This window comes from Adiantum capillus-veneris, chromosome 2 (genome assembly GCF_014529385.1).
Source record: "Adiantum capillus-veneris isolate H3 chromosome 2, ASM1452938v2, whole genome shotgun sequence".
NCBI lineage: Eukaryota > Viridiplantae > Streptophyta > Polypodiopsida > Polypodiales > Pteridaceae > Adiantum > Adiantum capillus-veneris.
In genome coordinates, this window is record NC_140932.1 from 125055284 (window position 1) to 125076470 (window position 21187).

Consider the following 21187-nt stretch of genomic DNA (forward strand, 5'->3'; position numbering starts at 1 on the left):
TCGTGGCTAGCCTACCACTTCCCTCTACAATCGAGATATGTGTAGCTATCTCTCAAAAGATATTTCTGGTGATATGTATCAATGGTATATATGGTCAGTCTGGTACGAGTCTTGGATATGAGTGTAGTCCTACACACAACACTCTTCCTACACTATTTGAGCCTCGAGGACCCCATTGTACCTTGTAAGCACTTGGTCTCGAGATGTGTGAACTGCCAGCCAGTTTGTAGCTGATACATTGAGAGTAGTTGGGTTCATTCTGAGTTTGGAGTATATTGTGTTTAATTCAGTGCGTTTCCTTTATGTATGTCATTTCAGTTATGCCAATATGTCTTTCAATTGTCCTGTTGTGTGCCATGGAGTGAGATTTCTGCGTATAGTATAGTGAGGAGCACCCACAGAGAGCATGATATAATTTTCCTGCTGCAAGTGCTCGTGGTATAGTTGGTTTGCAAAGAACCACTTTGCGAATTGGGCTACATTAAAGAAAAGTTTTTGTAAGGCTTTTCGAATAGGTGACGTCCAAGAGAAGGTTTTAGATGAGTTGGGGAACCTTGTGCTCCAGCCAAAAGAAACAATTGCAAAGCCCATGACGAGAAAAAGGCAGTAGTGGCTAAATGTCACGTGCGCATTGCACTGGAGCCACATGGACAAGCTACTACTTCAGTTTAGCATCAGTCTTAGTTAGCTAAGGATCTAGCCTGGCATTTTTGTGAGCCTCTAGAAGGACATGCATGATCACGTTGCATGCCCTCACTTGCACAATACACTCACTTAAGCATATAGGCATATGATTAGTCACTTAAGTCATTTATTAATAAGTGACTTTGACATGATATTTATTAAAATACCTATAAAAGAGTCACTTGGCCTTCAGTTTAAGGATAGCAAAACAAGTACCCGCACAACAAGCACCCACCCACGTTTCCATCACAAGAACCTTCATCATCGTCAGTACCCTCAACAGCAACACCTCAGCACCAGCGTTTTCAGTATCACCATCAGATCAACCCTAGCATTTTGCATCAGATCAGCCCCAACGTTTGTGCAGCAGATCAGCCTAGTGTTTTGCATCAGCATTCAGCCCCAGTGTTTTGCAGTTCATTAGCATTCAACACTCAGTTTTCAGCATTTCAGCATTGTAGCAACATTGTGCAAGTAATCTAAAGCAAGTATTTGCTCCGGCAACAAAGCAAGGGGACCCTTGAGGGTGGTTGGGACCAGACATGCGGTGTCATCTCCTTTCTCTCTCTCTTTCACTCACAGAACCTTCACTCACAGAATCGTTCTCTCTTCTATCTCTAGTCTTTGCACATCTCTCATGAAGTAAAAGGAACTCTCTCATTCAATAAAAGGAACCTTGAATACGCATTGAGCACTCATCCTGAGCATTCACCATCAATCACTTTCGTTGCACCTGACATTGGTATCAGAGCTCTAGACGTGCTTCGGCTTCACGAAACCAAGGAAAGAATCAAGGACCCAAGAACCAAGAACACAAAGAATCCTTAATCCATCACGCATCAGCGCGCTCCTGTCTTGATCGCTATGTCTTTGAACGAAGATCGACATCGGATACACGAAAATCAAGATCTTCAGTACCAAGGTCTGCTTGCCTCGAATGCGGAAATTGAAAGAGTTGGAGAAAGGATTCGCATTCGCATTTAGTGTGCATCCACTTCTGTCAACATGGAACCCTGGATTTTCCTCCGAGCACCCTCGCCTTTCATCTTCATCGGCAATGTTTTCACGACAAGACTGTTCGAGTGGTAGTACTTCCCCGCCAGGTAGAGTCAACATCAAGGCGGGTATTTTGTGACACTAGTAAGGCTACCTAGTAACTCGGTTGGTCAATGTTTATATCGCAGCAGAACCTACATCCATAGTATCTGTAAGTTTGGAGGCAGTTTTCATCAATTTATGCATCCACAAAGCATCAGAAGCATTCAGCATCAGAAGCATTCAACATCAGAAGTACAAAAACCATCCACAGGATGAGTTTGGCAGTCATATTTCACCTTTAACAAGGCGAGATGTCAACGTGCGCATTGCATTGGAGCCACATGAACAAGCTACTACTACAGTTTAGCGTCGGTCTTAGGTAGCTTAGGATCTAGCCTTGGCATTTTGTGAGCCTTTAGAAAGATGTTCATGATCAGGCACGTCATGGTTGCATACTCTCAATTGCACAATACAATCACTCAAACATATAGGCATATGAATAGTCACTTAAGTCATTTATCCATAATTGACATTTATGTAGGTAGGGCAAATGGAAAAAAGACCCATAAAAGATTCACTTGACCCATAGAACAAGTAACCGTAGCACAAGCACCCGCCCACGTTTCCATCGCGAGCACCTTCATTATCGTCAGTACCCTCAACACTAGCACCTCAGCACCAGCATTTTTAGTATCAAGCTCGGATGTGTCAGAACATAGTCTACAGTGCTGGACCCATGCCTGTGTGGAAAACAAGTAAAACTTGTAGACAATGGGAAAGTCGGTAAGCCATTCAGTATGGCTAAACTGTGAGTAGTCGTCATCTCCCTCAGGTATCTCCCATACTCTGTATGCTCTGTGTCGTGTGACCATCTCTCAAGTCCCATCACCTCTGGCTCTAGCTCTCTAAGCATCTCCTCTGAGGTGTCATAGAAGACCATCTGTGAGCTACCTGTACGGGCATTGAAATCCCCCAGGAGTATGATGTCTCCATCTCTGGAGAACTCCCAGATATCATCATCAAGTACAGAGTAAGGAGGCTGTCCTCTGGGTGAAGCATATACTGAAGTGCTAGGAGGAAAATAGCATATGGCGATGTACAAGAAACGTCCAGTCTCTGCCCTCAGCCTCACCCACAAGTATATGGCCTGATCATCTCTCCGAACTATGTGCAGTAGTGGTTGGAGCTCCTCTCTGAAAAGAGCTGCTACACCTCCTGATCCTCTAGTCCCATGCGCAAATCTGGTGTTTGTCCGGCAAGCGGTCTCCCATCTATATCCTGATATGTGCGGCATCAACTGTCCAGGAGCCTGATGAGTCTCTGAGTAGAAAACAATGTCTCTGTCTCTAAAGCTATCCACAAAGGCCCCCACATCAAGTCTATACGAACCATTACAGTTCCAAACCGCCATCCTGAGAGTGGTCCCATAGGTCTCGCACCGTCATGTAGAGCGGTGCTCTGTAATCACTACTCGTCCATTTCTGTAGAAAGCTAACTTTCCCTTCTCTCTTGCTGCTAGAATCTCTGGCATGACCTCTCTCATATGTGCAAGCTGTGAGAGCGTAAGATCATCTCCTAAAAAGATACCTGTTTTCTTGAGGGTTGGCCTCGTCTTTAAAAAGTCTTTCTTTTCTTCCATGGAGGGAAAGCGCAAAATGAGAGCCTGTCCTTTTGAACTCTCCCCATTACCTTCACTCTTCTTGCCCACTCTCCAAGCTTGTGTGTGCGAGGGCTTCTCCACCCCCATCATGGACATGAGGCTCTTCACCTCTTGGTCCACCTTATCTGAATCTTTTAGGCCAGTCACTCTCACGTGTAGAGCGCGTACCCTTCTTCCTTGTTCCTCTTCAAGTGTCTTGTTGATGATGTCAGGTGTAGCCGGGATTTCCTTGCCCTTTCCCTTCTTGACAACTTCAATCCATTTTTCAGCCTCATCCATCTTCTTTTGTGTTTTGGAGAGAACCTCCACCCATGAGGTCTTCTTTTCTCCTTCCTCCTTTATTTCTTTGACTTGTGCTCGTATACTATTCAGCTCATCGATCATTGATGGCTGAATTTCTCCATCTTCAAGGCGTCCTCCCTCTTTGGTTTCTTCGAGTTCCTTCCTAAGGGCTGAGATGCTACCTTTTAAAGCTTGAATTTCATCCTGGAACTCCTTGCGTTCTAGTTCCCTCGCCTGTTCCTCCCTCTTTTTCCATTCAAGAATTAAATTCTTCTCTTTCTTCCACTCATCCATGTGGGCTTTGCATTCTTTCAACTCCCTTTCAATGGCTATCATCCTCTTGCTTGTGACCATGTAGTGCGCCGCCATCTTTCCTGCCTTATTTGTTTCAGTTATTTGATTCACTTTCTAAAAGAGAGGAGAGAGCGACCTATACGCACCGCATTATGCATACATTTGTTTCCACATTCAGCCTACATGGCATATATTTGCTTTCCGTACATGTCAATGTGCAATTTCTGTGAATTTTGCAGTTTCCAAATTCCTTGATCCCTGCAGTTCTGAAAAATGCCGGTTTTTGAAAATTCGTAAGTTCGGAAAATTCGGCAAAACCCGAGACTGTGGGAATTCCTGTGGAAAGTCCTCCTGAAATTTTTTGAACTTTGCCAGGTGTATGTACTTGCGGGCTGAAAAGGGTGTGTGTGTGTGTGTGTGTGTGTGTGTGTGTGTGTGTGTGTGTGTGTGTGTGAGATGTATGTACCTGCGGGGAGCTGACTATGCAAAGGCAAAACCACCACGCTGAGGGGTACTCCTGCGAGGAAATCACGCACAGTGTGTGCAGGGCAGGTCACATTCAGAGCTTGCAGGTGAAGACGTGCAGGGCTGGAGCATGTCAGCACGTGCAGGGCGCGCACAGGTGGGCAGAACAAGACTGGGCTGCTGTTACACTCTCGCGCTGCTTGCTGTCCCACAGGCCCAGCGCGCTGCTTGCTGCCCCACAGGCCCAGCGCGCTGCCTGTTGCTACAGTCCCACGCTGCTTGAGAGAGAGAGAGAGAGAGAGAGAGAGAGACAATGGCGATGGACACACGAGAGAGAGATAGAAAAGGCTGGCAAGCCCCAATAACTCCAAATGGCAAAATACTGTTGTGTACAAGATGGCAAGATGAATGGGAAAGTGCATTTCCCCCCTCCTATATATAGGAGAATAGGGAGTAGGTAGGGCAAACCAGAAACCCAACGACCATGCACTAAAAACACCCATAAATGAGGAAAAAATGGAAAAGGACCAGAATAGGTCCGGCCGGGCAAAGTGCTGAGCAAAACCCTAAATGTGCTTGAAGATCCGTCTAGCAGGTGTACGGGTGGCCAACCCACAACCAAGGGCCAGTGCACATGATGTGTGTGAAGCATGTAGGCAAGGTGCGAAGTATCTGGAGATGAAGAATCTAACAAGAATTACGTTGACTTGACACGTGGAACTACTAGACGGACGCCTGTAAATTGCGCTCTTCGTGATGACGTGGCAGCTGTATAAAAATTCCGTTGGCAGGTTTTTGCAGTTTTGAGCGCTAGCTTTTGGGACAAGATGATTTTAGGCTTGTTGTTGTTTATGTTAAATGCCTTTGGAGCTCTGCCTTATACTCTTTATAAGGGCCCCTAGGGTCAGTCTTTCAGTCATCTTGACGCATAGTTGGAAGATTGGTTCCGATGAGAGTTGTATCCTTTGTAGATCAGTGAATAAAGAAATAGCAAAATGGGCACGAGTCTTTGGGGCCAATACGTCTAGGCGTGGAACTCCACCAATCCATGCGTACCCTCTATTTCTCCGTTATTTCAATTGTTTTGAAGTACTAAAAGTGTTTCCAAGTGTGTAGATTGGTGCTCCATTTGTCTTTCAGTCCGATCACTTGTCGAAAGTGATTACAGATGATCCCTAGGAGAAGATCCCTCTAAAGTTGTGCTCTCGTCTTCTACACTCCTCGTCATACCAATTGTTCTGAGGTATGCTCCCAAAACGGCGTCTCTGATCAGGCCGAGTGTGTGGGGTATGCCTCTGTTGTTGCATCATGGAATGTCTCAGTCAGTAGAGTGGTGATCTCCTCCACTGAGTGTGGTGGCCTGGTTGCTGTACATAGGCGATCATAGATCTCCTTTTAATAAACAGTTAGTCTCTGGTGTAAATGTATAGCGGGTATGTGTCCTCCTACCTAACACCTGAGCTGTACTCGTAACAGACTTGGACACTCCAAGTCAAGAATCAACCGCGACAGCACCAAATAACCACTTCAAAACAATTCACAAATCACAATAGATTTGCACTGGCCTGGCGGAGTTCCGTGCCTAGAGATATTGGCACCAAAGACTGGCGCCCCTTTCGGTTTTTCTTTTTATATTAATCAATCATCAAAGTACAAGAGAGCGGTAGGGTTTCACTCTCAGACTCTGCGTCCAGATGCTCTGAGAAGTGAGGCCCTCACCACTAATTTAAAGGTTACAAGGGATGCCCAAAAGCAGAGCCCCAAAAGCTTTTAAAATCAAAAGCATCAGTTCTCTCTCTCTCTTAGAGAGTCTTTCCTCTTTTTTTTTTTAAAAAAGCAAAAGCAAAATTCGCGTCACTCATCATTTTCCACAAAAAAAAAAAAAAAATTTAATGATCCGTCTCCGTGATTTCCCGAAATTAGGGTTTCTGGCAGAAATTAGGGTTTCTGTTGTCCGCCACGTCATCACTTTGTGACATACCCCCCTCTTGAAAGCATTGTAATCGACCGCGATTACGCCTGCAAAACCGACAAAAGCCATAAACCGTCTTAGCAGACACTGACTGTTAGTACCTACGTACTAGGAACGCACATCTAGCACATGTAGAAAATCGACAGTCACATCACACGACATCACAGGACATCACATGACATTCAACATTCATTCGGATCTTAGACCATGATTTATCGGCAATGTAGCTAGCAATCACATCTAGGTCCAATCGGGACCTCATCGATGTCCGATTGACTAACCCCTATTGCAACCATGTCTATTTGAGATCAATCAGACCAAAATGCTGCAGTCATTTCGGCTATCAGTTCCTGCACTCACAAGAAGTCAAGAACAAATCAGTATCATAATCAGGAATTCCATTTCATAAAGTCATCCAGCAGAATACTGTCAGCTCTCAGTATCCCTGAAGCTCAAAGAGACATCAGTGACTTTAGTATCAAAATCGAGGCATCTGTTGACAAAGGAGTGGAGTGACTCCCCTCTTGTACATCCCACTGCACCAGATCTCCGGCCAAGCTGAATTCTGGGTTCCGTTTGGAGTAGACTATGCTAAACCAAAACATCGAGGTAAAGTTTCATAATCCGAGGAGTATCTACTAGGTCCTCCTCCTCCATCCACTTCGCATCAAATGCAGGAAAGTTCTTGAACTTAACCAAGAACCGCCTTCGGACTTTACCTTTCTTCGTATCATTTTGTGCCAAAATCTGTTCAGGAACAAGGATCTCCTCGTTTTCTTCCACTTTGGGTTGCTCATCAGGCTCCCCATCATCAGGCACATCACCCTTAACAGGGTTCAAGAGACTCACATGCAATGCATTGTGAATCCTCCAAGTATCTGGCAGTTTCAATCGGAAGGAGACATCATTTATCTTGTCAGTAATCTGGAAAGGTCCGTAGTATCACATACTAAGCTTTGGAAAAAGCCTCTCCTTTCCCTTCTTCTTTCTTAGGCGTGCCTTCTCAAAAGTAAGAGCACCCAATCATCCTCCTTCAGTTTCCAGTCGCGACGATGGCGATCCGCTGCCTTTTTCTGTCGTTCTTGAGACTCCTGCAAAGTCTCGCGAACCTTGGCAAAAGCCGTATCCAAATCTCGCAAATATTCATCCGCTTCAAATTTCTAATCTTTCGTGCTCAGGAAGGATGGAACCTTCGCAGCAGTTTCAACAATCTCACATGGCATCTTCCCCGTCGAAGAGTGTATCGTGTTATTGTAGGCAAATTCCACCAAAGGTAAGTTCTTTTCCCATTGAGTCTTCTGATGCGAGATACAAGACTTCAATAAATCTAAAATCACTGAATTGGCAATCTCAGATTGCCCGTCAGTCTGCAAGTGGAACGATGACGAGAACTACAACCGCGTGCCAATGTTCTCCCAAATTGCCTTCCAAAACAAACTCTTAAATCTGGGGTCTCTGTCGGAGACAATCGTCTCAGGCGTGCCATGTAATCGGAAAATCATCGTGATCATTCTGTATTCTCGGGAGATCAAAAAAATGAAATCCATTTCAATATTTTCCCAGGGGCGGGTGGGTATGGGTAAAGGCTGTAACAATCCTTGTGCCTTATGCCTGTCAAACTTGACCTTCTGGCATACCAAGCAACTGCGCACAAACTCTTCCACAGCCTCATGAGTTTCCGCCAAAAGAAATATCTCTCTACCCCTTTCATGGTGGTAGCAATGCCGCGGTGACCCGTAAAAGGTGGACAGTGGCAATCAGTCATAACCTTTTCCCTCAACGGTTGTGTAACGCACAACATAGTCTTTTTCATCAAGTAGCCTTCCCGAAGGGAGTATCCAGCTACTGTCTCCCCATCTCGTATCCGTGTGAAAATATCTGCAAAATCTGTATCTGTGGCACACCGATCGACCATATCCTCGAAGCTCCTATGATGTATCGCAGAAATAGCCAGAACCAACGGTTTTCGAGACAAAGCATCTGCCACCACATTCTTCTGTCCCTGCACATGGACAATCTGGAAGTGGAACTGTGACAAGATGTTCACCCACCGCATCTGCTTTTCAGAAAGCTGCTTCTGTGACAAGAAGTAGCGCAAACTCTGATGGTCTGTAAAGACAGTAAAATCCGCTTCGAGTAGGTAATGCCGCCACTGAGTAAGAGCATGGATAACCGCCACAAGCTCTTTCTCATAAATCTGTGCTGTCATCTCCGGCCTAGAGAACAAACGACTCTCGTAAACTATGACATGGCCTTCTTGCATCAAGACCGCACCCAGACTACGACCACAAGCATCACAAAATACTTCAAATGACTTCTGCAAGTCCGGCAAAGTCAAAATAGGTCCCGTAGTCAATTTCTCTGTCAATGTCCGAAGGCAGTCACCTCTGTGGGTCCCCACGAAAAAGGTACTCCTTTCTGTGTCAAGGTATGCAAAGCGGAAGCAACCTCTGCAAACTTTCGTATGAACCGCCTCTAGTACGAACACAGTCCCAAGAAGCTTCTAACTTCATGGACATTCCTCAAATCGGGCCAATCACGGATAGTCTCTATCTTGGCCGGGTCCATTCGCACTCCTGCTGCTGACACAATGTGTCCCAAAAAGTGTATCTCTAGTAGGAAAAATTCACTTTTCTTTGCATTAATCACTAACGTGTGATCTCGTAATGCCTGAAAGACTTGAAGCAGATGATCTCTGTGTTCTACCTCATTCTTGGAGAAAACAATGATGTCGTCAAAGAAAGTGCCAACAAATAGCCTGTACTCTCGAAAAATCCTGTCCATCATCCGGTTAAATGTCGCAGGAGCATTGGTTAAGCCAAAAGGCATCACCAAAAACTCAAATAACCCAAAAGTCGTCCGAAAAGCTGTCTTGTAGACATCTCCTGGTGCTATCCTGATCAGATGATATCCACTCTTCAAGTCAATCCTGCTAAAGCACGAGGATCCCTGTAACCTGTCGAGTATATCATCGATCCTAGGAATCGGAAATCTGTTCTTGATGGTGATTTCGTTGAGAGTGCTATAATCGATGCACATTCTCCAAGATCCGTCTTTCTTCAAAACCAACAACACTGGAGAGCAATACGGTGAAGTACTAGGTTGGACAAGACCCTTTTCCAAGAGGTCTTTCACTGAGTTCATAATCTTTTCATTCTGTACTCGGCTCACACGATAAGGTGGCCGATTCGGTGGCATGCTTCGAGATTTCAGATCAATGGTATGATCTTCAGGCCCTCTCAAAAGCAATCGGCATGAGCGTGGAGAAAAAAATATTGGCGTTCTTTTCTTCAGGTCAAAACATATTCAACTTTTATCCATCGTTCAGTTCTCCCAAAAGAATGAGTAAGAAAACTGAAGTTCATCAAGTACAATCTCTAAGCCCTTCATTTATCAAAGTCGCTTTCTCGGCCCGGTAGTCAACCACGGCGTAGTTCTTGTGGTACCAAGGGATCCCGAGTAGAACGTCACTCACGTGCTCTGAACACCCCTGTCATTGCAAACGAAGTTTGCCAATGCTCGGTGTAATGGCAACATCCCATCCGGGTGCAAGTCGAACTACCTCCGCCTGTGGCGTCAGTCTGTCCGGCGTAGTTCCAAATCGAGCCGCCAATTCCAAGTGAAAAGAAGTTGGCCTTGGCTCCTTCAAAAGAGCTTCCTGATCCTTCGCTCTTGCCCCGAAAGCGGCAAAGTTTGTACTTTCATTCATTAGATTCGGTGCAGGTCCCACGCCATGTGGTACCAGTTCTGCTTTTCTATCTACCTTTTTTGCCACATTCCTCAACTGCTCTCAAACTCTTAGGCCTGTCGTCATCTTTATCATTCTGTTCTTTCTGTGCCTTATCAGAGCACTCTGTGGAGATATGTCCATGTTCCCCGCATCCAAAGCACTTCCCCTCTCTGATGAAGCGAGCTCTCTCCTCAGGAGTAAGCTTGGGTCGTGTATCCTTTTTTTTCCTCTAGGTTTCTCTTTTTCATTCTACTTTCATTCCCAGAAGTCAGTTCGGCTCGTTGTGTCATGGCCTTATCTGTGGGGTAGGTCAAACTGCCAGAGTGAATGGCAAAGCCCCGCTTCGCATGACTCATCAACTCCTAAATAGAAGCTGACTTCTGTTCCAAGCAGTGATCTCGGATCTCTGTAGGTAGACCCAAGGTAAACCGCTCAATCTGTTCTCTGAAAGAGATCTTCTTGAATGAAGAGGCGGGTAGAAAAGAGCTCCAGAATCTTTCACAATAAGCATTGATTGTATCTTTCTTGGTCATCCGGAGATGGTTCCAAGCAACTCGTATATCTCGCTCAAACTCTTGAGTCAACCAAGAAGAAATAAAAAGCCTCTTGAATTTCAGCCATGTAACTGGCACAGTCTTGCTTAATAGAAGCGTGGACCACCAAGTACGAGCATTCCCCTTAAAGTAAGAGGCAGCTCTCCGAATCTTGGAGTGCTCTGAATAGCGCCCTCCCGCGAAAGCGATGTCAAACTGCTGTATAAAAGACAAAGCCTTCGAAGCATCTGAGTATCCTCAAAAGTATCAAACTTGATCGAGTGGCCACCTTCCTTAAACTCTCGGACTTTCTTGCTTTTATCTTCGAGAAAGTCATACTGGTTGGCTTTGTAAAAATTCTTCTTGTTCGCATAAAACTTTCCGTCATCGGAATCTGAGCTGTCTGTAGACGAGTCCTCAGTAGAACTGTCAGTCTCTGGGCGAGATGTAGCCTTCTTTGCCTTTTTCTTGCCCGTTCCGAAGCTTTGTGTCTTGCTTCGCTTTTTTGCTTTTTTCTGTCTTCTTCGCTCTAATCCGAGGAGCTAGAAGAACTGTCAGAAGAAGAAGAAGAAGAACTGGGTACTCCTTCAAATCGAACACGCTTCTTCCGTTTCTTTGCTTTGGCGAATGTCAACTGACGACCCAAATATCCCGGGAAGTCAGTACCTTTGTTCTGCTTTTTGCCGTGCTTTTTGGCTTTCTTTTGCGTGTCAAAAAGGTGAGCAATCCGTGCATCAACCACGTTCTCCAGTTCCTGCTCCGTATATTTTCTTGGAGGCAGAAGGTTTCTTGAGAGCGGGTTTCGGGAGTGGTGTTGTGGTTCTCTGCCACTCCATCTGTACCTCTTCCAAAGAGGTCTGGTTCATATATTTTGCCATCTTCGGGTCCTTGGCAAAATTGAGCATCATCTTTGTTGCATCACCAATAAACTGGCGACGCTCTATCTCTCGCCGCTCCGCCTAAGTAGGCCAAGTCGGGCCATACTCTCTGCCTGAATCTTCGTTGTGATCCCAGCCCGCATCTCCAGATGCAAAGGGAGTCGACTGATCATTGCCTGAAACCATAGGTGCCGCGGAAAAAAAATTCGGAGATCGGATTTCCCGTAGAAGAGAAATCGGCCGTGCTCTGATACCACTGTAACAGACTTGGACACTCCAAGTCAAGAATCAACCGCGACAGCACCAAATAACCACTTCAAAACAATTCACAGATCACAATAGATTTGCACTGGCCTGGCGGAGTTCCGTGCCTAGAGATATTGGCCCCAAAGACTGGCGCCCCTTTCGGTTTTTCTTTTTATATTAATCAATCATCAAAGTACAAGAGAGCGGTAGGGTTTCACTCTCAGACTCTGCGTCCAGATGCTCTGAGAAGTGAGGCCCTCACCACTAATTTAAAGGTTACAAGGGATGCCCAAAAGCAGAGCCCCAAAAGCTTTTAAAATCAAAAGCATCAGTTCTCTCTCTCTCTTAGAGAGTCTTTTCTCTTTTTTTTTTTTAAAAAAGCAAAAACAAAATTCGCGTCGCTCATCATTTTCCAAAAAAAAAAAAATTTAATAATCCGTCTCCGCGATTTCTGGAAATTAGGGTTTCTGGCAAAAATTAGGGTTTACAGGAATTTTAGGGTTTCTGGCAGAAATTAGGGTTTCTGTTGTCCGCCACGTCATCACTTTGTGACAGTACTATACTAAAAGGAGACGGAAAGTGTTAAAAGAGCATGATCCACTGCTACACCCACTGATCTGGGTCCTACTGTAAAATCCTGAATGCACGGGATGAAGCTTGGTTGTGCCATGACATAGTCCACCGTGCTGGCCCTATGCCTATGTCACCACATGTCATGTCCCAACCACCCTCAAGGGCCAGGGCCCCCTTGCTCTATTGCTAGAGCATGTACTTGCTTTAGATTACTTGCACAATGTTGCTGAGATGATGAAATGCTAAAACCTGAGTGCTGAATGCTAATGATGTGCAAAATGCTAGGGCTGAATGCTAATGCAAAACGCTAGGCCGATCTATTGCAAAAACATTGGGGCTAATCTGATGCAAAACGCTAGTAGGGATAGCAGTAGATCATGCACTTTTGACATTATCAGTCTCCTTTGAGTACAGTACATCTCAGGCCTCACGGGGTGGTAGATATCCACGCTATACTTTTACACCAGAGACTGACTCAATCTATGTAGAGGAGATACGTAGGCTTTTATGCACATCAGAGCCAGTATACACAGTGGAGGAGATCACATCTATGCTTACAGTGACATTACATGGGGCAGCGACAGAGGCATACCCACACACTCAGCCTAGTCATAGACGTCGTTCTGGGCACATGCCTCAGAACAGCTGGTATGATGAGGAGTGTCGACAGAGTAGAGCTCAGATACAGCGCGAGCTTACATTGGGAGTGATCACCTATAGACAGTCTCGTATTGCTACACGACAACTAGTGCGACGGAAGAAGCGAGCTTTCTTGGTCCAGATGGATCAAGATTTATATCAGCTCTTCCTTAGTAGAGATTCAGGAGAGGCTTGGCATCTATTCCATGAGCAATCTCCCCCACTAGTGATTACTTCTACAGAGCTATGGGGGCAGTATGCAACATCTTTATACACTGTACCTAGACAACCACCACTACCAGATCCACCACAGCCATGTCCGGCTACGAGCACCTTCTTTACCACTGAGATGGTAAAGGAGGCCATTGACAGGATGAAGACCAGACGGGCACAGGATCATGAGGGTTTGGTAGCAGAGCACATTATACATGCTGGGGATTTGTTGGCAGAGATGCTTGCACGGTTATTCAACCGTGTCATGTGTGAGGGCTTCCCTGAGTCTTGGAGATTATCTGTCTGTCAACCTTGGTGAAACCAAGGTCATGGTATTTAATACCACGCCACAGTGGGTTAGGAGATCAGCACCTACGTATGGGCACGACAATATGGAGTACAATGATGCATACACATATCTTGGGGTGGTCTTTAGTGGACCGAGGTTCACACTGAAAGTGGCAGCAGACACTAGATTGACTCGTGCCTATGCAGCCCTAGGCGGTTTAGAGAGGATTTGTTCGCAGGTTCAGTTCCAGGAACCTCGAACAAAGCTATGGCTTTTCAACACTCTGGTCGCTTCAGTTATGCACTACGGGGTTCAGATTTGGGGGGCTGTCTGTTGACAGTTGTTGACAGTGCTGGATGGAGTAATATGGAGAGACCCTTGATATCTATGATTTCTAGGCTGATTAGAGCCAAGGCCTCAGTCCCACATGACATCATACGAGCGGAGCTGGCTGCCCCACCTATGGAGGTTGAGGTTCTCACCAGATCCGTATCATTTGTACACAGCTTATGGGACACCACCAGGGATAGGTATGCCAGGCTTGCTCTTGAGTCATCTAGACAGCTGGCATCACAGGGAGATACATCATGTTGGTATGCACAGATGAGCTCATGGTTTCAGAGGCACGGTTTCAGCATGGACAGGCTGCCCCCTTTCCAATATTCTCTTGATGCACCATTTTTGGCTCTTACACGGATGGACACTACTAGACTCATTCGGCAGGATCTTATCCAGCTTGATAGCAAGAGGACATGGATAGAGCCAGCACGGGAGTTGGGTACAAAGAAGGTTTTCTATAGAGAGCATCTTCTCCAACTCACGACAGACGGTTTTGTCACACGGCCCAATTACATGGACACACATCTATCTCATGGGTTACGATGTGCTATAGGCCAGATTCGCACATCTTCACACCAGCTTGGGATTGAGACAGGTAGATTCAGAGGCATACCAGCAGACAGTAGAATATGTCAGTTATGCCATGCAGAGCCAAAGACAGAGTTTCATTACATGTCGCTGCACAGTCTACTATGAGATACGGGGACGCTTTCATTGTTTATTCAGAGATGGTTTTGACTCGCTAGATAGAGTCATGAGATATCAGGATCAAAGATGTCTCGGATTATTCCTACTTGAGATACAGAGACATAGAGACGCTCTATTGAGTGGGCAAAGACAGAGACAGTCCCAGAGACGCATCTCAGATTTCTTCAGTCTGCGTACCACAGAGGCAGAGGGGACACCACCATCACAGAGCTCAGTTCCCACCCATACACACACCAGCGGTACTCTCATTGATCGAGCTATGGAGTTAGGGAGATCGAGACGACCGCGACTGATGGGGAGAGGAGCCACGCAGCACCGGCGGAGATTGCAGCAGAGGATCCACAGGATTCTAGCACGACACCCAGAGTGTCGATCAGGATAGGCTTCATACTACTGTTATATTGTATCATGGTGACATTTATCCCCACTTTGTACCTTTATGGCATGATACCATTGATCAGCCTATCAGCCACCCATAGGAGTCGGTAGCACTCCTATCAGTTTCCTTGTTTGTAGTTTTCTTTGTTTGTACCCAGACTTGGTACTAGACTCATCATTGTAATCAGTTGGTCTCATAGGTCATTTTGGCCTTTTGTAGACGTTAATATATCATTTCATTTCTCTCTCTCTCTCTCTCTCTCTCTCTCTCTCTCTCTCTCTCTCTCTCTCTACCTTCCGCTACTCACTTTGACATGGTATCAGAGCTCTAGGCTTGGATCTATCATCGCCTACACTTGGGAGGACCCTGCGGAGCATTTCATCGCAAAGAATCACCTCAGATCCACTGCATTTTTTTTTTCTGACCAACGTTTTTTGCTTGCAACTAGCGTTTTTTGTGGACAGCCATCTTCTTGTGCAAGCCTTTGCTCTCGCCCTCCCTCCCTCAACCTGATCGCCACCTTCTGCCATTCTCTTGCATCAGCGTTTTTCAGCCAGCAAAAGGCCTAGCACTTGTTCTGGAGGGCAGCCCCTTTTGGCTCTGCGTTTTCTCCTCTGCTCCAGCGTTTTTCAACCAACAGGATCTACGTTTTTTCAGCCCTATGCACTACTGTTTTTGGGCAGGACAGCAACCCTTTGGATCTAGCGTTTGTAGCAGGGCTACAATGTCACTTCACAAGACAAGCAGACAGTTGGACAGTTAGTACAGTTGGTCTAGGCTGTTTCACACTGGACGGACCCTCTGGGCTGGGAGTGACGCGTGGCAGTGGCAAGGTACCGACGGTGGTCTAGTGGACATCGTGGCCAGGTCACCACATGGCTGACATTTATGAGCCGTTGGTGGCCCTTTATGGTGGTACATATGAGTAGTAGCGGTTGGTCATCGGGATTATCATCTTCACCTCTGGTCCAGCGACGCAGTTGTCTAGAGCGAGTCTTACACAGAGCACTGCTTCGCCATCCCTACACATCTGAGCCTCGACACCCCATTTGTACCTGTGAGTCCTGGGCTGGAGCTGAGTGTGCTGCCACGACAGAGTCTGTACATGGTTCTTTGAGCTAGTCGAGTCCACATGTTCTGGTCCACTGTTGTGTCTCTGTTGTTATCCATTGTTCGTGTTTCATTCTATTTGAGAGAGTTTCCATTTGTTTGAGTGAGATTGTCACGCACATTGCACTGAGGGGCACCCACACTCATGAGAGCACGACACATTATCCGCGCTACAGGTGCTCTCATTTTGGCGATCACGGTGGGACCTCAACTGAAATCTCACTATGTGAGGTGCAAATCTTGAAGCTAGTTAGGTTTATCTAGCTTCACCTACCTTCGCCAACCTTGCCTTGCACTGTTCTCCTCTCGCCTAGTCCAACTGGTCTAGTCCTCTCTCGCCCTGGTCCAACCTGTCCTCGTCCCTGGTCTAGACCTCCTTGACCCTGGTCTAGTCCTCCTCGTCCCTGGTCCAACCGGGTCTAGTCACTTACCTGGTCTGGTCTGGTGGAGTCTAGACCTGTCACAAGTTTTCTTGCCCCAAGCTTGGTTGGACTGGTGGTCACTGCATGACACATACAAGGAGGTCAGTCGAGCGTCAAAGCGCACTACTGAGCCCTCTGAAGTACTATCACAGAAGACGACCTTTGACACCTTGTAGAAATCCTTCAACCTCATCACCTATACCTCCACATACCACATCACCCATTCCTTCATCAGGTTCCCCATCTTCCCGATCACCTTCTCCAGTAAAGCTCTCTCCTATTCTGATACAGCAAGCTATAGAGCAACAGGCTCAGCAAGGAATCATGGAGCCACTAGCTAGTGTTTTGGCCAAGGTAAACATCAAGTTCCCTACCTTCAAAGGGCTTTCTTCAGAAGATGCTGACGACCATGCAAGAAGATTTGTATCTCTCTGTAGGGGACGTGGTCTGAACAGAGAAGACGCTTATTTGGTACTATTTCCATCCACCCTGGATGGCCTAGCAGATAAATGGTACAGTCAATTTGCAGAGAACCATTTTGCAACTTGGGCAGCCTTAAGACCAAAGTTACCGGGGAACAGCATTTTAGGGCCTTGGAACGCCGGAACGGCGTTCCGGCCGGCTGGAGATTTCTGGAACGCGTCGGAACAGAACGGCGTTCCGACTGAAAGCTGTCACCGGAACGGGACCACCGGAACGGACTGGAACGGGCCGGAACGGCCCCAACGGTAGTTTTTGAAATTTAAAAAAATGAATGTTGGGCAGCCAACGGCCATTTTCAGCAGTGAAAAAAGTATATAATGCCCCCATTCTTCACACACTCATCAAGCCTCAAGGCCCATTCTCCCTTGCTTGAGCCTTGCTCTCAACTCTCAAGCCAAGCTCATTCTCCCTAGCTTGCTCTCAACTCTCAAGCCATAGTGTGGCGCCGCGGCATGCCTCAAGGCTCAAGCTCTCAACCTCTCTCTCTCTTGGGCTAACTTCTAAGTTCTAACCCTCAACTTTCAAGGCTCAAGGCTCAAGGCTCAAGCTCTCACGGAATCAAGCGGCAAGCCTCTCTCTCTCAATCCCTCTCTCTCTCTCTCAAAGTTCAAGATCAAGCTCTCTCTTTCACGGATAATCCATCATCCATGGCCTCTTCTTCTCGTTCAACCCCCTCCGTTCATGCGGGCAACACTCAAAAGGCGAAGGAATGGTCGTGGTGGGATGAAGTGACCTCGGAGGGCACCTTGTCGGCGGCGGGAGGTTCTCGTGCATGGGGATGCAAGCTATGCTCTTACACGCGGAAAGGGGGGTATGACAAAGTGAGGGCACACTTTCTTCGAGTGCCGGGACATGATGTGAAATTTTGTGCCAACGTAACCATCGAGAAGAGGAAGGAGCTCGAGGAAAAGGATCAGCAATTCAACCATAAAGCCAAGCCGGCACACAAAGGTATTGATCCAAAGACCCTCATTTTCCCTTCTTCCTCTCTACCCGGTGTAGGTGTTGGTGCATCTTCAAAAGGTCCAATTCGTCGCCAAAAGACCCTTGCCACCTCTTGGGACCCAAAGAAGAAGGAAGAGGTAGATGCGGCCGTGGCCCGATTCTTCTATCACGACCATATCCCATTTGTCGCAGCGAGGTATGTTCATTGTTTTATGATTCATCAATCTTCTCTCTCATTTCTTCCGTTATCGTCGTTTCCACTTTTTTGATACTAACCTCTTCTATGTTTGATCGAAATAGGTCGGAGTATTGGAAAGTCATGGTGCAACGGATAGGAGAGTATGGCACCGGCTATGTGCCGCCATCTTCAGAGGCTCTCCGAACCACCTTGCTCGATCGAGAGAAGGCTATCGTGGAGCAAGCAACCCTCAACATTCAGCGTCTTTGGGCAAAACATGGCGTTTCCCTCATTGCTGACGGGTGGAGCGATACAAGGAAGAGATCTATCCATGGTCTCGTCGCATACTCCAGTGGAGAGATGTACTTTGTGCACTCTCATGATGCCACTGAGAGTGGCAAGTCCGCCGATGTCCTCTCTGCAGAGTGGACAGCGGCCATAGAAACCATCGATGAGCAACACGTGGTGGCCTTTGTCACAGATGGGGAGGCATCAAACAGGGCAGCAGCAGCTATCATAGAGGGCCACTATCCGCATGTGACAGTGTGCTTTTGCATGGCACACACCTTGAACAACCTTCTAAGCTAGACTGGATTGCTCCAGTCATTGCTGATGCAGTGAAGATGGTTACTTTCATCAACAATCACAACTTGGTTCGGAGTGAGTACCTCAAGAGGTCGAGTGGCAAAGTGCTTCTAAAGTATTCAGATACCCGCTTCGCATTCAACTTTCTTCTTGTACGCAAGCTGTCTGAATGTCAAAATGCGGTCCGACAAGTCTTCATCAGTGATGAGTTCACCACCTCCCCCTATGCAAAGACAGTTGCAGGGATTTTGTGCAAGGATAAGTCAGAGGATCTTGAGTTCTGGAAGGAGCTCAAGAGTCTAGATGCACAGGTAAAACCGGTGGTTCATTTGCTTCGAGTTCTGGATGGCATGGATCCTTGCATTGGCAAGATTTATGAGGCGATGGACCGCATGATTGAGTAGCTTGCACAGCTTGAGCCGAACGCAAAGCGATATGAGGAGATCCATGCGCTTTGCAGCTCGAGGTGGAATTCATATGCCTCTCCTTTACACGGGGCAGCGTACATGGTGGATCCAGAGTTCCAAGGTGCAGGGCAAGAGACAGATAGGAAAGTCATGAACCAATTTACAGAGATCTTAAACAAGATGGTTCTAGACAGAGATAGGCGACGCATTGTCAGAGATCAAATGAGACGGTACAGAGAGATGCGGGGGTCATTTGGCAGTCCAGATGCTCAGATTGATCGCAGGAAAATAGGTTCAGTGCTTTGGTGGGAGGACTATGGCTATGATGGCCCTGAGCTTCAGAGATTGGCGATCCGTATTCTCAGCCAGTCAGTTAGTACCTCATGCTTGGAGCAATTGTGGAGTACCTTTAGCCACATTGCTTCCAAGAAGAGAAATCGGCTTGGAGTGGAGAAGGCTAATGATCTTGTCTTCGTCAGCGCAAATTTGAAAATGCTTTGCAAGAGTACAGACAGATCCTTTTACACAGTGGGAGATGGAGCAAGAGGCTTCTCAGGCGGGTGGAGATGCCCATCCACCAACACCAGGTACTTCATCTGTGGCTGAGATCGAGCCGGACCTAGACCTCGATGATGAGGAATGGGAGGATGTGCATGATTTACAGCCGGCTACTACGGATTGGGAGGCCTCTCAGGCTAGTGGCTCTTGACTCTTGAGTCTTTGCCATTTATCCACCTTTTTGTATGGCTGCTTGAGCCTTGCCCTCTTTGCCATTTGTAGCTACTAGCATCTTTATGGTATTTGTCACCTTCAGTCTTTTGGTATTGTGGTCATTGAAGTCTGGTTTGAACTTTGCCCCCCTTTGGTTTTTTTGTAGCACCTTGGCCGCTGGCGGCCCTTGAGGCTTGTTACTATGTTAGCCATAATTAATTCCAAAGTGTTATCTCTGACTACTACTCTTGCAATTATTTGAGAGCATTGTGTATGTACTATGGGCATTGTGTTTGCTCATTGTTGTTCATCTGGCTATGTACTCTGGGCGCCTCACATCCCAATCAAGTCATAATAAGGTTAAATGGTCTTCGAATCGTGTTTTTTCAATTTTGTGGGTATTAGAGTCAAAGGACTCTAATACTACTTGTATTCAAACACATAACGCTAAAAAAAATAATATTTGGGTGTTTTTTTAGCCTGCCGTTCCGCGCCGTTCCCGTTCCGGGCCCATTCCCGTTCCCCCGTTCCGCAGGGAGGCCCGTCGCCGTTCCCGTTCCGCGTTCCGGGTAACTCTGCTTAAGACAGCAGTTCTGCGCAGCTTTCAGGCCAGGTGACTACCAGGAGAAGGTGTTGGATGAGTTGGCCAACATGGTGCTCAAGCCTGAGAAGACTTTTGCAGAGCTTATGACTAAAACTAAGTCGCTGGTGGCCAAGCTCCCCCAACAACCCGGTGAATTCATGGTTAAAAAGTGGGTGGAGAAGGCGCTTCCCAAAACTTCTCAACAAAAACTCCGAGAGAGTCTCCGACCCGACGCCACTCTCGAGAAGTTCATCGCAGCTGCTACTAGGATAGAGGGGGCTAGGAAGCTGTTCAACAACTCTCCTCACATAGATACTCCCTCTGTGTTCTCGGAAGGTAGTCCTGCTGATCCTTTAACTTCTTTACGCAGGGAACTGGAAGCCCTAAAGTTACAGCGAGCTCTTCAAGAGGAGAGGTCCTTCTCTCTTAGACAAGACAAGCCTCCAAATCATGAGGCATTGGAACAGATTAAGCGCGAGCTAGAAGAGCTCAAGTGTCGGCAAGAGACTAAGGCTACGGTTTGGTGTAGCTCATGCCGCTCTCCAGGGCACCCTCCGCAGGAATGCCCCCTTTGGGTTTACTGCCACTTCTGTGAAAAATCTGGACATGAGGACAAGGATTGTTACTACCTAAAGGGATTGCACAAAATACAGCAAAGTCTTGGTCCTTCTCTCCAACAAGGGTTAGCACCATCATCCAACATGGTTTCCCACTACGGCCATCCCAACTACATGCCACCTTTGCTCAATAACCCTGCTGTCCAAGGTATGTCACGTACTTTCCCGACTCAAAGTTTTTATAATGCTAATGCCACCTCAACCCCTCAGAGCTTCTACACTTC

At 46.7% G+C, this 21187-nt stretch overlaps 1 protein-coding gene across 4 annotated transcripts in view; it reads right to left on the bottom strand.

Annotated features, from left to right (window-relative positions):
- Positions 1-21187, bottom strand: part of LOC147463549 (anaphase-promoting complex subunit 1-like) — a 78391-nt gene that overhangs the window by 17811 nt on the left and 39393 nt on the right. The window lies entirely within an intron of this gene.